Below are 12261 nucleotides of genomic sequence, written 5' to 3' on the forward strand. Positions count from 1 at the left end.
TCCCTCCCTCCCTCTCCTCCTCTCCCCTCCTCCCTCTCCTCCTCCTCCCCTCCTCCTCCTCACTCCCCCCTACTCCACTCCTCCCTCTCCTCCTCACTCCACTCCTCCCTCACCCCCCTCACTCCATTCCTCCCTCTCCTCCTCACTCCACTCCTCCCTCGCCCCCTCCTCCTCCTCCTCCTCTCCCATTCCTCCCTCTCCTCCTCTCCACTCCTCCCTCTCCTCCTCACTCACTCCTCCCTCTCCTCCTCCTCCTCCTCCCTCTCCTCCTCCCTCACTCCTCCTCCTCACTCCACTCCTCCCTCTCCTCCTCCTCCTCCTCCCTCTCCTCCTCACTCCCTCCTCCCTCTCCTCCTCACTCCACTCCTCCCTCTCCTCCTCACTCCACTCCTCCCTCTCCTCCTCCTCATACTCTCTCCTCCCTCTCATCCTCACTCCACTCCTCCCTCTCCTCCTCCTCACTCCCCCTCTCCCTCCTCACTCCATTCCTCCCTCTCCTCCTCACTCCACTCCTCCCTCTCCTCCTCACTCCACTCCTCCCTCTCCTCCTCACTCCACTCCTCCCTCTCCTCCTCCTCCACTCCTCCCTCTCCTCCTCACTCCACTCCTCCCTCTCCTCCTCACTCCACTCCTCCCTCTCCCCCCTCACTCCCTCCTCCTCCCTCCTCCCTCTCCTCCTCCTCCTCCTCACTCCTCCTCCTCCTCCCTCTCTCTCCTCTCACTCCTCCCTCTCCTCCTCACTCCACTCCTCCCTCTCCTCCCTCACTCCCTCCTCCCTCTCCTCCTCACTCCCCTCCTCCCTCTCCTCCTCACTCCCTTTCCTCCCTCACCCCCTTCCTCCTCCTCCCTCTCCTCCTCCTCACTCCTCCCTCTCCTCCTCACTCCCTCCTCCTCTCTCCCTCCTCCCTCTCCTCCCTCTCCTCCTCCTCCCTCCCTCTCCTCCTCCTCCTCACTCCTCCCTCTCCTCCTCACTCCCTCCTCCCTACTCCCTCACTCCACTCCTCCCTCACTCCCTCCTCCCTCTCCTCCTCCTCACTCCTCCCTCTCCTCCTCACTCCTCCTCCCTCTCCTCCTCCTCCCTCCTCCCTCTCCTCCTCACTCCCTCCTCCCTCCCCTTCCTCACTCCTCCTCTCCTCCTCACTCTCCTCCCTCCTCCCCTCACTCCATTCCTCCTCTCCTCCCTCCTCCCTCTCCTCCTCCCCCTCACTCCTCCTCCTCACTCCATCTCCTCCTCTCCTCCTCCTCACTCCTCCCTCTCCCTCCTCCTCCTCCTCCCTCTCCTCCTCCTCCACTCCTTCCTCACCCCCTCACTCCCTCCTCCCTCACCCTCCTCACTCCATTCCTCCCTCACCCCCCTCACTCCCATTCCTCCTCCTCCCTCCTCCCTCTCCTCCTCACTCCCTCCTCCCTCATCCCCTCAGCCCCCTCACTCCATTCCTCCCTCAGCCCCCCTTACTCCACTCCTCCCTCTCCTCCTCACTCCACTCCTCCCTCTCCTCCTCCTCACTCCACTCCTCCTCACTCCACTCCTCCCTCTCCTCCTCACTCCACTCCTCCCTCTCCTCCTCACTCCTCCTCCCTCTCCTCCTCACTCCCTCCTCCCTCTCCTCCTCACTCCCTCCTCCCTCTCCTCCTCCTCACTCCCTCCTCCTCACTCCTCCTCCCTCTCCTCCTCACTCCTCCTCCCTCTCCTCCAAACTCCTCCTCCCTCTCCTCCTCACTCCATTCCTCCCTCTCCTCCTCCTCCCTCCTCCCTCTCCTCCTCCTCCCTCCTCCCTCTCCTCCTCACTCACTCCTCCCTCTCCTCCTCACTCCATTCCTCCCTCTCCTCCTCACTCCCTCCTCCCTCTCCTCCTCACTCCACTCCTCCCTCACCCCCCTTCACCCCACTCTTCCTCACTCCACTCCTCCTCACTCCACTCCTCCCTCTCCTCCTCACTCCACTCCTCCCTCTCCTCCTCACTCCACTCCTCCCTCTCCTCCTCACTCCAATCCTCCCTCTCCTCCTCACTCCACTCCTCCCTCTCCTCCTCACTCCATTCCTCCCTCTCCTCCTCACTCCATTCCTCCCTCAGCCCCCTCACTCCACTCCTCCCTCTCCTCCTCCTCACTCCATTCCTCCCTCACCCCCCTTCACTCCACTCCTCCCTCACCCCCTTCACTCCACTCCTCCCTCTCCTCCTCACTCCACTCCTCCCTCTCCTCCTCACTCCATTCCTCCATCTCCTCCTCACTCACTCCTCCCTCGCCCCCCTCACTCCTCCTCCCTCACCCCCCTTCCTCCCTCCTCCCTCTCCTCCTCACTCCTCCTCCCTCTCCTCCTCCTCACTCCATTCCTCCCTCTCCTCCTCACTCCACTCCTCCCTCGCCCCCCCTCACTCCCTCCTCCCTCACCCCCCTTCCTCCACTCCTCCCTCTCCTCCTCACTCCATTCCTCCCTCACCCCCCTTCACTCCTCCTCCCTCACCCCCCTTCACTCCTCCTCCCTCTCCTCCTCACTCCACTCCTCCCTCTCCTCCCTCACTCCCTCCTCCCTCACCCCCCTTCACTCCTCCTCCTCACTCCTCCTCTCTCCTCCTCCTCCTCCTCCTCCTCACTCCACTCCTCCTCTCACTCACTCCTCCCTCTCCTCCTCACTCCACTCCTCCCTCTCCTCCTCACTCCATTCCTCCCTCAGCCCCCTCACTCCACTCCTCCCTCTCCTCCTCACTCCATTCCTCCCTCACCCCCTTCACTCCACTCCTCCCTCACCCCCCTTCCCTCCTCCTCCCTCTCCTCCTCACTCCACTCCTCCCTCTCCTCCTCACTCCACTCCTCCCTCTCCTCCTCACTCCATTCCTCCCTCTCCTCCTCACTCCCTCCTCCCTCGCCCCCCTCACTCCACTCCTCCCTCACCCCCTCACTCCACTCCTCCTCACTCCACTCCTCCCTCTCCTCCTCACTCCACTCCTCCTCCTCCCTCCTCCCTCTCCTCCTCACTCCACTCCTCCCTCTCCTCCTCCTCCCTCCTCCCTCTCCTCCTCACTCCACTCCTCCCTCTCCTCCTCACTCCACTCCTCCCTCTCCTCCTCACTCCACTCCTCCCTCTCCTCCTCACTCCACTCCTCCCTCTCCTCCTCACTCCATTCCTCCCTCTCCTCCTCACTCCACTCCTCCCTCTCCTCCTCACTCCACTCCTCCCTCACCCCCCCTTCACTCCACTCCTCCTCACTCCACTCCTCCCTCTCCTCCTCCTCACTCCACTCCTCCTCACTCCACTCCTCCCTCTCCTCCTCACTCCATTCCTCCCTCTCCTCCTCACTCCACTCCTCCCTCTCCTCCTCACTCCATTCCTCCCTCACCCCCCTTCACTCCACTCCTCCCTCTCCTCCTCACTCCACTCCTCCCTCTCCTCCTCACTCCATTCCTCCCTCTCCTCCTCACTCCACTCCTCTCGCCCCCCTCACTCCTCCTCCCTCACCCCCTCACTCCTCCTCCTCACTCCACTCCTCCCTCTCCTCCTCCTCCTCCTCCCTCTCCTCCTCCTCCCTCCTCCCTCACCCCTCTTCACTCCACTCCTCCCTCACCCCCCTTCACTCCACTCCTCCATCACCCCCCTCACTCCACTCCTCCCTCACCCCCTCACTCCATTCCTCCCTCTCCTCCTCACTGACTCCTCCCTCACCCCCCTTCACTCCATTCCTCCCTCACCCCCCTTCACTCCACTCCTCCCTCTCCTCCTCACTCCATTCCTCCCTCACCCCCCTTCACTCCACTCCTCCCTCATCCCCCTCACTCCACTCCTCCATCAAGGAGATGATGGTGGGGGGGTTTTCTGAAGTCAACCACCATCTTCACTGTGTTTTCTGTGTTGAGTTCCAGATTATTTAGGACGGCAACAGACCATTCGACTTCTCCACGGTACATGGACTCATCGCTGTTGGTGATGAGACCGACCAGAGGGGTGTCATCTGCACACTTGAGTAGTTTGACAGATTCATTGTTGCAGGTGCAGTCATTGGTGTAGAGTGAGTAGAGTAGAGGTGAGAGCACGCGTCCTTGTGGCGCTCCGGTGCTGAGGGATAAAGAGTCTGAGAGGTGTTTTCCCAGCTTCACGTGTTGCGTCCTGGACACGTTTAGCTGGGAGAGTTTGATGATGGTATTGAACTCAGAGCTAAAGTCCACAAATAATATGATGATGGGACAGTACCTGTTAGCTCTGTAGGCAAACTGCAGTAGGGGAAGGGAGACAGCAGGCTTGGGGGAGGGAGGGAGGGAGGGAGGGTGGGGGGTTCCTGGGATGGCAGAAGGGTAGAGGAGAGAGGATCCAGGAGAGGAATGGGGAAGGGAGAGGTGGGGGTGGGGTCTCATCCTCCTCTCCTCTCCTCTCATACTATCCTCTCCTCTCATCCCCCTCTCTTCTCCTCTCAACCCCTCTCCTCTCCTCTCCTCTCCTCTCCTCCCCCTCTCCTCTCCTCTCCTCTCCTCTCCTCTCCTCTCCTCTCCTCTCCTCTCCTCTCCTCTCCTCTCCTCTCCTCTCCTCTCCTCTCCTCTCCTCTCAGTGAACTGAGGCATCTGTCTCTCTGACCTGTGTGTGTGCGTGTGTGTGTGTGTGTATGTGAGAGAGAGAGAGAGAGAGAGAGAGAGAGAGAGACATCACTTACCACTGCTCAGTGCTGACACATGTTGATCACACTCCAGGGCCAGGAGGGAAGTGGCTGACACAGGAGGAATCACAGTCCAGTATCAGAGCTTCTCTCTGGGGAAAGGCTCCACTCCATCAAACTTTGGCTTCATGTGACTTCTACTCTAGTGTGAGAACCCCCCCTCTCTCTCTCTCTCTCTCACACAATTCAATTCAAAGGGCTTTATTGACATGGGAAACATATGTTAACATTGCCAAAGCAAGTGAAATAGATAATAAACAAAACTGAAATAAATAATATAAAATGAACAGCAAACATTACACTGACAAAAGTTCCTAAGGAATAGAGACTTTTTAAATGTCATGTTATGGCTATGTACAGTGTTATAACGATATGCAAATAGTTAAAGTACAAATGGGAAAATAAATTAACATAAATATGGGTTGTATTTACAATGGTCTCTGTCTCTCTCAATTCAATTCAATTCAATTCAATTCAATGCAATGCAATGTTAACGTGTGTTAACATTGCCAAACAAGTGAAATAGATAGTAAACAAAAGTGAAATAAACAATAAATATTAACAGGAAACATTACACTCAGAAGTTCCAAAAGAATAAAGACATTTCAAATGTCATATTATGTATATATACGGTGTTGTAACAATGTGCAAATAGCAGGTCACAAAGATTGCTGCTGTGATGGCACACTGTGGTTTTTCACCCAGTATATAAGGGAGTTTTTTTTTTTTTTTTTATTATTTGTGGATCTCTGTAATCTGAGGGAAATATGTGTCTCTAATATGGTCATACATTTGGCAGGAGGTTAGGAAGTGCAGCTCAGTTTCCACCTCATTTTGTGGCCTACGGCGGCCTTTCTCAATAGCAAGGCTATGCTCATTGAGTCTGTACATAGTCAAAGCTTTCCTTAAGTTTGGGTCAGTCACAGTGGTCAGGTATTCTGCCACTGTGTACTCTCTGTTTAGGGCCAAATAGCATTCTAGTTTGCTCAGTTTTTTTGTGAATTCTTTCCAATGTGTCAAGTAATTATCTTTTTGTTTTCTCACACTGCTGGTCGGTGCTGGAAAGGGTCCTTAGGGAGTCGAGGCAGCACGCAGGGCACTGGTGGACCATCCCAGGTGAGTAGGCACCCGACTCACCCAGAGCTCCCTGTTGCGCACGTGTGTTCACATAGAATTTCCTGAGTTTTCCCCGCATTCCCAGCATAAGGCGCTCGTAGATTCAGGCGTAGCTGGGAATTTTATGGACCGTCTATTTGCACTTAGATTAGGGATCCCTATTGTTCCTGTTGATGTGCCCTTCCCTGTACATGCCTTAGATAGTCGCCCTTTAGGGTCAGGCCTGATTAGGGAGGTCACAGCTCCACTCTGGATGAAAACGCAGAGGGTCATGAGGAGAGAATTAGTCTCTTCCTGATCGATTCTCCTGCGTTTCCAGTGGTGTTGGGGCTTCCCTGGTTAACCACTCATGACCCCACTATTTCATAGCAACAGAGGGCTCTCAAGGGATGGTCCCGTCAGTGCTCGGGGAGGTGTGTAGGTGTTTCCGTAGGTGCAACTACGGTGGAAAGTCCACACCAGGTCTTCACTATGCACATTCCTCCCGAATATGCTGATTTGGCTCTCACCTTCTGTAAAAGGAAGGCGACTCAATTACCACCCCGTCGACAGGGGGATTGTGCAATAAATCTCCGGGAGGGCACTGCACTTCCTCGGAGCCACATGTATCCTCTGTCACAGGAAGAGACGGCGGCTATGGAAACATATGTCTCCAAATCTCTGGGACAGGGATACATTCGGCCTCTCTGATTCTTTTTTTGTGAAGAAGAAGGATGGAGGTTTACGCCAGTGCATTGACTATCGAGGTCTCAATCAGATAACGGTGAAGTACAGTTATCCACTACCTCTCATTGCTAGTATGATGGAGTCACTGCACAGGGCGCACTTCTTCACCAAATTGGATCTCAGGAGCGCATACAACCTGGCGCGGATCCGGGAAGGGGATGAGTGGAAGACAGCATTTAGTACCACCTCTGGGCACTATGAGTACCTCGTCATGCCGTACGGGTTGATGAATGCTCCATCAGTCTTCCAATCCTTTGTCGATGAGATTTTCAGGGACCTGCACGGGCAGGGTGTAGTGGTGTATATAGATGACATTCTAATATACTCCGCTACACGAGCCGAGCATGTGTCCCTGGTGCGCAAGGTGTTTGGTCGACTGTTGGAACATGACCTGTACGTCAAGACGGAGAAATGTCTGTTCTTTCAACAGTCCGTCTCCTTCTCAGGCTACCACCTGTCCGCGTCAGGGGTGGAGATGGAAAATGACCGCATTTCAGCCGTGCGTAATTGGCAGACTCCAACCACGGTTAAGGAAGTGCAGCGATTCTTAGGGTTTGCCAACTACTACCAGAGGTTTATCCAGGGCTTTGGTAAGGTAGCGGCTCCCATTACCTCCTTGCTGAAGTGGGGACCGGTGCACCTGCAGGGGTCAGCTGAGGTGGACAGGGCTTTTGGTCACCTGAAGGCTCTGTTCACCTCGGCTCCCGTACTGGCTCATCCGGATCCCTCCTAGGCATTCATAGTTGAGGCTGGGATAGGAGCTGTACTGTCTCAGCGCTCGGGTACGCCACCAAAGCTCCGCCCCTGTGCTTTCTTTTCGAAAAAGCTCTGTTCACCTCGGCTCCCGTGCTGGCTCATCCGGATCCCTCCTTGGCATTCATAGTCGAGGCTGGGATAGGAGCTGTACTGTCTCAGCGCTCGGGTACGCCACCAAAGCTCCGCCCCTGTGCTTTCTTTTTGAAAAAGCTCAGTCCGGCAGAGCGTAACTTTGATGTGGGGGACCAGTAGCTGTTAGCTGTTGTTAAGGCTCTGGAGACATTGGCTTGAGGGGGCAAAACACCCTTTCCTCATTTGGACTGACCACCACAATCTGGAGTACATCCGGGCGGCGAGGAGACTGAACCCTCGCCAGGCAAGGTGGGCCATGTTTTTCACAAGTTTTGTTTTCACCCTCTGGTACAGACCAGGTTACCAGAATGCTAAGGCAGACTCTCTGTTCCGGCTGTATGACACAGAGGAGCGGTCCAGTGAGCCCACTCCCATACTTCCAGCTTCTTGTCTGGTGGCACCGGTGGTATGGGAGGTTGACGCGGACATCGAGCGGGTGTTACACACGGAGCCCACTCCCCCCCAGTGTCCAGTGGGTCATGTGTACGTTCCGTCTGATGTTCGTGATAGATTGATCTATTGGGCTCATACGTCACCCTCTTCTGGTCATCCGGGCATCGGTCGGACAGTGCACTGTCTTAGTGGGAAGTTCCTTTGGCCCACTTTAGCTAAGGACGTGAGGGTTTATGTTTCCTCCTGCTCGGTGTGCGCCCAGTGCAAGGCACCTAGACACCTGCCCAGAGGGAAATTACAACCCCTACCCGTTCCACAACGGCCGTGGTCACACCTATCGGTGGATTCCGTTACGGACCTTCCCCCGTCACAAGGGAACACCACGGTCCTGGTCGTTGTGGATCGATTTTCTAAGTCCTGCCGTCTCATTCCTTTGCCCGGTCTCCCTACGGCCCTACAGACTGCGGAGGCCCTGTTTACACACGTCTTCTGGCACTACGGGGTACCTGAGGATATAGTGTCTGATCGGGGTTCCCAGTTCACCTCAAGGGTCTGGAGGGCGTTCATGGAACGTCTGGGGGTCTCGGTCAGCCTGACCTCAGGGTTTCACCCCGAGAGTATTGGGTAGGTGGAGAGAGTAAACCAGGATGTGGGTAGGTTTCTGTGGTCCTATTGCCAGGACCGACCGGGGGAGTGGTCGGTTTTCATCCCCTGGGCAGAGATGGTCCAAACCTCCCTCCGCCACTCCTCCACTAACCTGTCTCCATTCCAGTGTGTACTAGGTTATCAGCCGGTTCTGGCACCGTGGCATCAGAGCCAGATCGAGGCACCTGCGGTGGATGAATGGTTTCGGCACTCGGAGGAGACCTGGAAAGCTGCCCATGTATGCCTGCAACGGGCTATCAGGCGACAGAAGGCGAGCGCCGACCGCCACCGCAGTGAGGCCCCGGTGTATGCACCGGGGGACCGGGTCTGGCTCTCGACCCGAAACCTGCCCCTTCACCTGCCCTGCCAGAAGCTGGGTCGGCGGTTTGTGGGGCCATTTAAAGTCCTGAGGAGTTTGTTATAGGTTACAGCTCCCTCCTGATTACCGTATTAACCCCTCGTTCCATGTGATTCTCCTCAGGCCGGTGGTAGCTGGTCCGCTCCAGGAGTCTGAGGTGCGGGAGGTCCCTCTACCCCCACATCCGACTCGCCCTGCTCCGCATCCTCCTGGCCGTCCCTGAGGCCGGTGTCGGCGCACGGCTGGAGCCGCGCATCGGGGGTACTGCCACGAATTCAGCCGAGGCTGCTCCTCCTCCTTGCTCAGGCAGGCTTCGGCGTTCGTCGTCACCGGAGTACTAGCTGCCACCGATCTATGTGTCTGTGTTCTACTTGTTTTGTCTATATTGCACACACCTGGTTCCAATTACGATAATTTGTTTCCCTATTTTACCCTCTGGTTCTCTCATGGTGTTGTACGTGATTGTTCGTTGTTTTGTTGGCATTGACATTGTGAGTCTGTATTTTCTTCCCTGCGTGGAAGATATGTTTATTTACTTGTGTCAAGTAAAGTACGTTGTTGACTAAGTTCTGTGTCCTGCGCCTGACTCTGTCCTACCGCTACACACTGACGCATGACAATGATTTGGTTGGGTCTAATTGTGTTGTTGTCCTGGGGCTCTGTGGGGTCTGTTTGTGTTTGTGAACAGAGCCCCAGGACCAGCTTACTTAGGGGACTCTTCTCCAAGTTCATCTCTCTGTAGGTGATGGCTTTGTTATGGAAGGTTTGGGAATCACTTCCTTTTAAGTGGTTATAGAATTGAACAGCTCTTTTCTGGATTTTGATAATTAGTGGGTATCGGCCTAATTCTGCTCTGCATGCATTAATTGGTACACAGAGGATAATTTTGCAGAATTCTGCATGCAGAGTCTCAATTTGGTGTTTGTCCCATTTTGTGAATTCTTGGTTGGTGAGCGGACCCCAGATCTCACAACCATAGAGGGCAATGGGTTCTATAACTGATTCAAGTATTGTTAGCCAGATCCTAATTGGTATGTCACATTTTATGTTCCTTTTGATGGCATAGAAGGCCCTTCTTGCCTTGTCTCTCAGATCGTTCACAGCTTTGTGGAAGTTACCTGTGGCGCTGATGTTTAGGCCGAGGTATGTACCGTTTTTTGTGTGCTCTAGGGCAACTGTGTCTAGATGTAATTTGTATTTGTGGTCCTGGCAACTGGACCTTTTTTGCAACACCAGTATTTTTGTCTTACTGAGATTTACTATCAGGGCCCAGGTCTGACAGAATCTGTGCAGAAGATCTAGGTGCTGCTGTAGGCCCTCCTTGGTTGGTGACAGAAGCACCAGATCATCAGCAAACAGTAGACATTTGACTTCAGATTTTAGTAGCGTGAGGCCGGGTGCTGCAGACTGTTCTAGTGCCCTTGCCAATTCGTTGATATATATGTTAAATGGCATATTATATTATTATTATATTATGTTGAAGAGGTTGGGGCTTAAACTGCATCCCTGTCTCACCCCATGGCCCTGTGGAAAGAAATGTGTCAGCTTCCTGCCTCCTGTTTGTCTCCGGGCCTCTAGAGGTCATCTGTGTTCCCCTCTGCCTTAGTTCTTCCTCGTGTGTCCTTATTAGCTTGATCCAGGTCACCTGTGCCTTGTTTCACCTAGAGTATTTTAGCTGTGTTTTTTCCCCTGTTCCTCACTTGGTTTTTGAGTCCTGGCTATGTGTCTCCTGCTTTGTCCCACCGTGTTTTTCCAAGTAAGCTTTTCTAAGTTATCTTTAGTTTGTTTTTCTCCCCTCGTGGAGTTATTTTGTTTTGCCTCCTGTTTTGTTACTCTACCTCTGTTAATATACCTCTTTCTGAGAAGAACTTTTGTTGGACTATTTTTGAAGTGCAAAGAACCTTTTTGTTACATTAAATCTACTTACCTGGAGTATTGCCTTGGGTGTTTCATTTGGGTCCAACTATACCTCCTCTGTGGCTAAGGGGTAGAACCCCCAGCTCCCCCACATCTGAGACCGGAGTTCTAGCCCAGCTTGTGACAGAAAAACCAAGTCAATCATGGACCCAGAAACACTCAGTTCCCAGGACCTGTTGGCGGTGATCACTCGACATGAGGCATCTTTCCAGCGCCATGAAGCCGTTCTCAGCCGACAAGAAGAGCTGATGGCTAGTCATTCTCAACTCCTGGCCGAAATGATGAGTTCCCTCCACCAGCTCTTTGAACGCCTCCCTGGTCCTCTCCCTTCCTCCAGGTCACCCCCCAGTGACGACAGGCCTTCTCCAGTGGCGGAGCCCCGACTACCACCTCCCAAGCCCTTTTCTGGGGATCCAAGCTCTTGCCAGGGTTTCCTCACCCAATGCTCCCTCACCTTCGAGCTCCAACCCTCAAGTTTTCCCACAGACCGTTCCAAGATTGCCTACATCATTACCCTTCTTTCAGACAAGGCGCTCGCCTGGGCCTCTGCGGTGTGGCAGTCCCAGGAGGCCTGTTGTGACTCCTACGCTGCATTTGTAGAAGAGTTCAAGCGGGTGTTCGATCATCCTGTCAGTGGGCGGGAGGCTTCCAAGCGCCTACTGTCTCTCCGTCAGGGTACCCAAAGCACGGCAGATTTTGCCATTGAATTCCGGACCATAGCAGCAAGGAGCGGATGGAATGATGAAGCGCTGAGGGTCTGTTTTCAGGGAGGGTTATCTGAGCCCCTTCAAGATGAGTTAGCCACCCGAGAACCAGCTGGAGATCTCGAGTCCCTCATAGCCTTGGCCATCCGCCTGGACAATCGTCTAAGAGAGCGGAGAACGGCTCGCCGCCAGGTGTCTCAGTCCCAGGTTCCTCTGAGCAGCTCTGTTTCTCCTGTTTGGACTCCGTCATTCAGAGCTTCCCCGGCTCCTGAACTGCTCCAGGATTCCCCGGAGAGCATGCAGTTAGGCCGTTCCAGGCTTTCTCCCAACGAAGAGGGAACGTCGCATGAGGGAGCGTCGGTGCCTCTACTGCGGGGTTGCCGGCCACTTCCGCTCCACTTGCCCCGAGCTTTCGGGAAACGCCTGTCCCCGCCCAGCTACAGGAGGGATGTGATGGGGAAAATTAGAGCTCCTCCTACTAACGCTGTCCTAGCTATTCCAGCCACTCTGTCCTGGGAGGGCCACCAGCATCGGGTCCAGGCTATGATCGATTCCGGTGCCGCAGGTGATTTCATGGATGTAACCTTGGCTAAGGAACTCAAGATCCCTACCCAATTACTTCCTCAACCCCAGGCAGTTACAGCCTTAGATGGCAGACCTCTGGAACCAGGAAAGGTTACTGAGGCGACTCAGTCCCTGAGACTTACTATCTCTCAACACCAGCAGGAGGAGACCTTCTATCTCATTGACTCTCCCGAGTATCCTATTATCCTGGGTCACCCTTGGCTATGCAGACATAATCCCCAGATCGACTGGCCTACTGGCACCATTCTAAACTGGGGTTCCACTTGCCAACTCACCTGCATGC

This window comes from Coregonus clupeaformis, chromosome 17 (genome assembly GCF_020615455.1).
Source record: "Coregonus clupeaformis isolate EN_2021a chromosome 17, ASM2061545v1, whole genome shotgun sequence".
NCBI classification, from domain to species: Eukaryota; Metazoa; Chordata; class Actinopteri; order Salmoniformes; family Salmonidae; genus Coregonus; species Coregonus clupeaformis.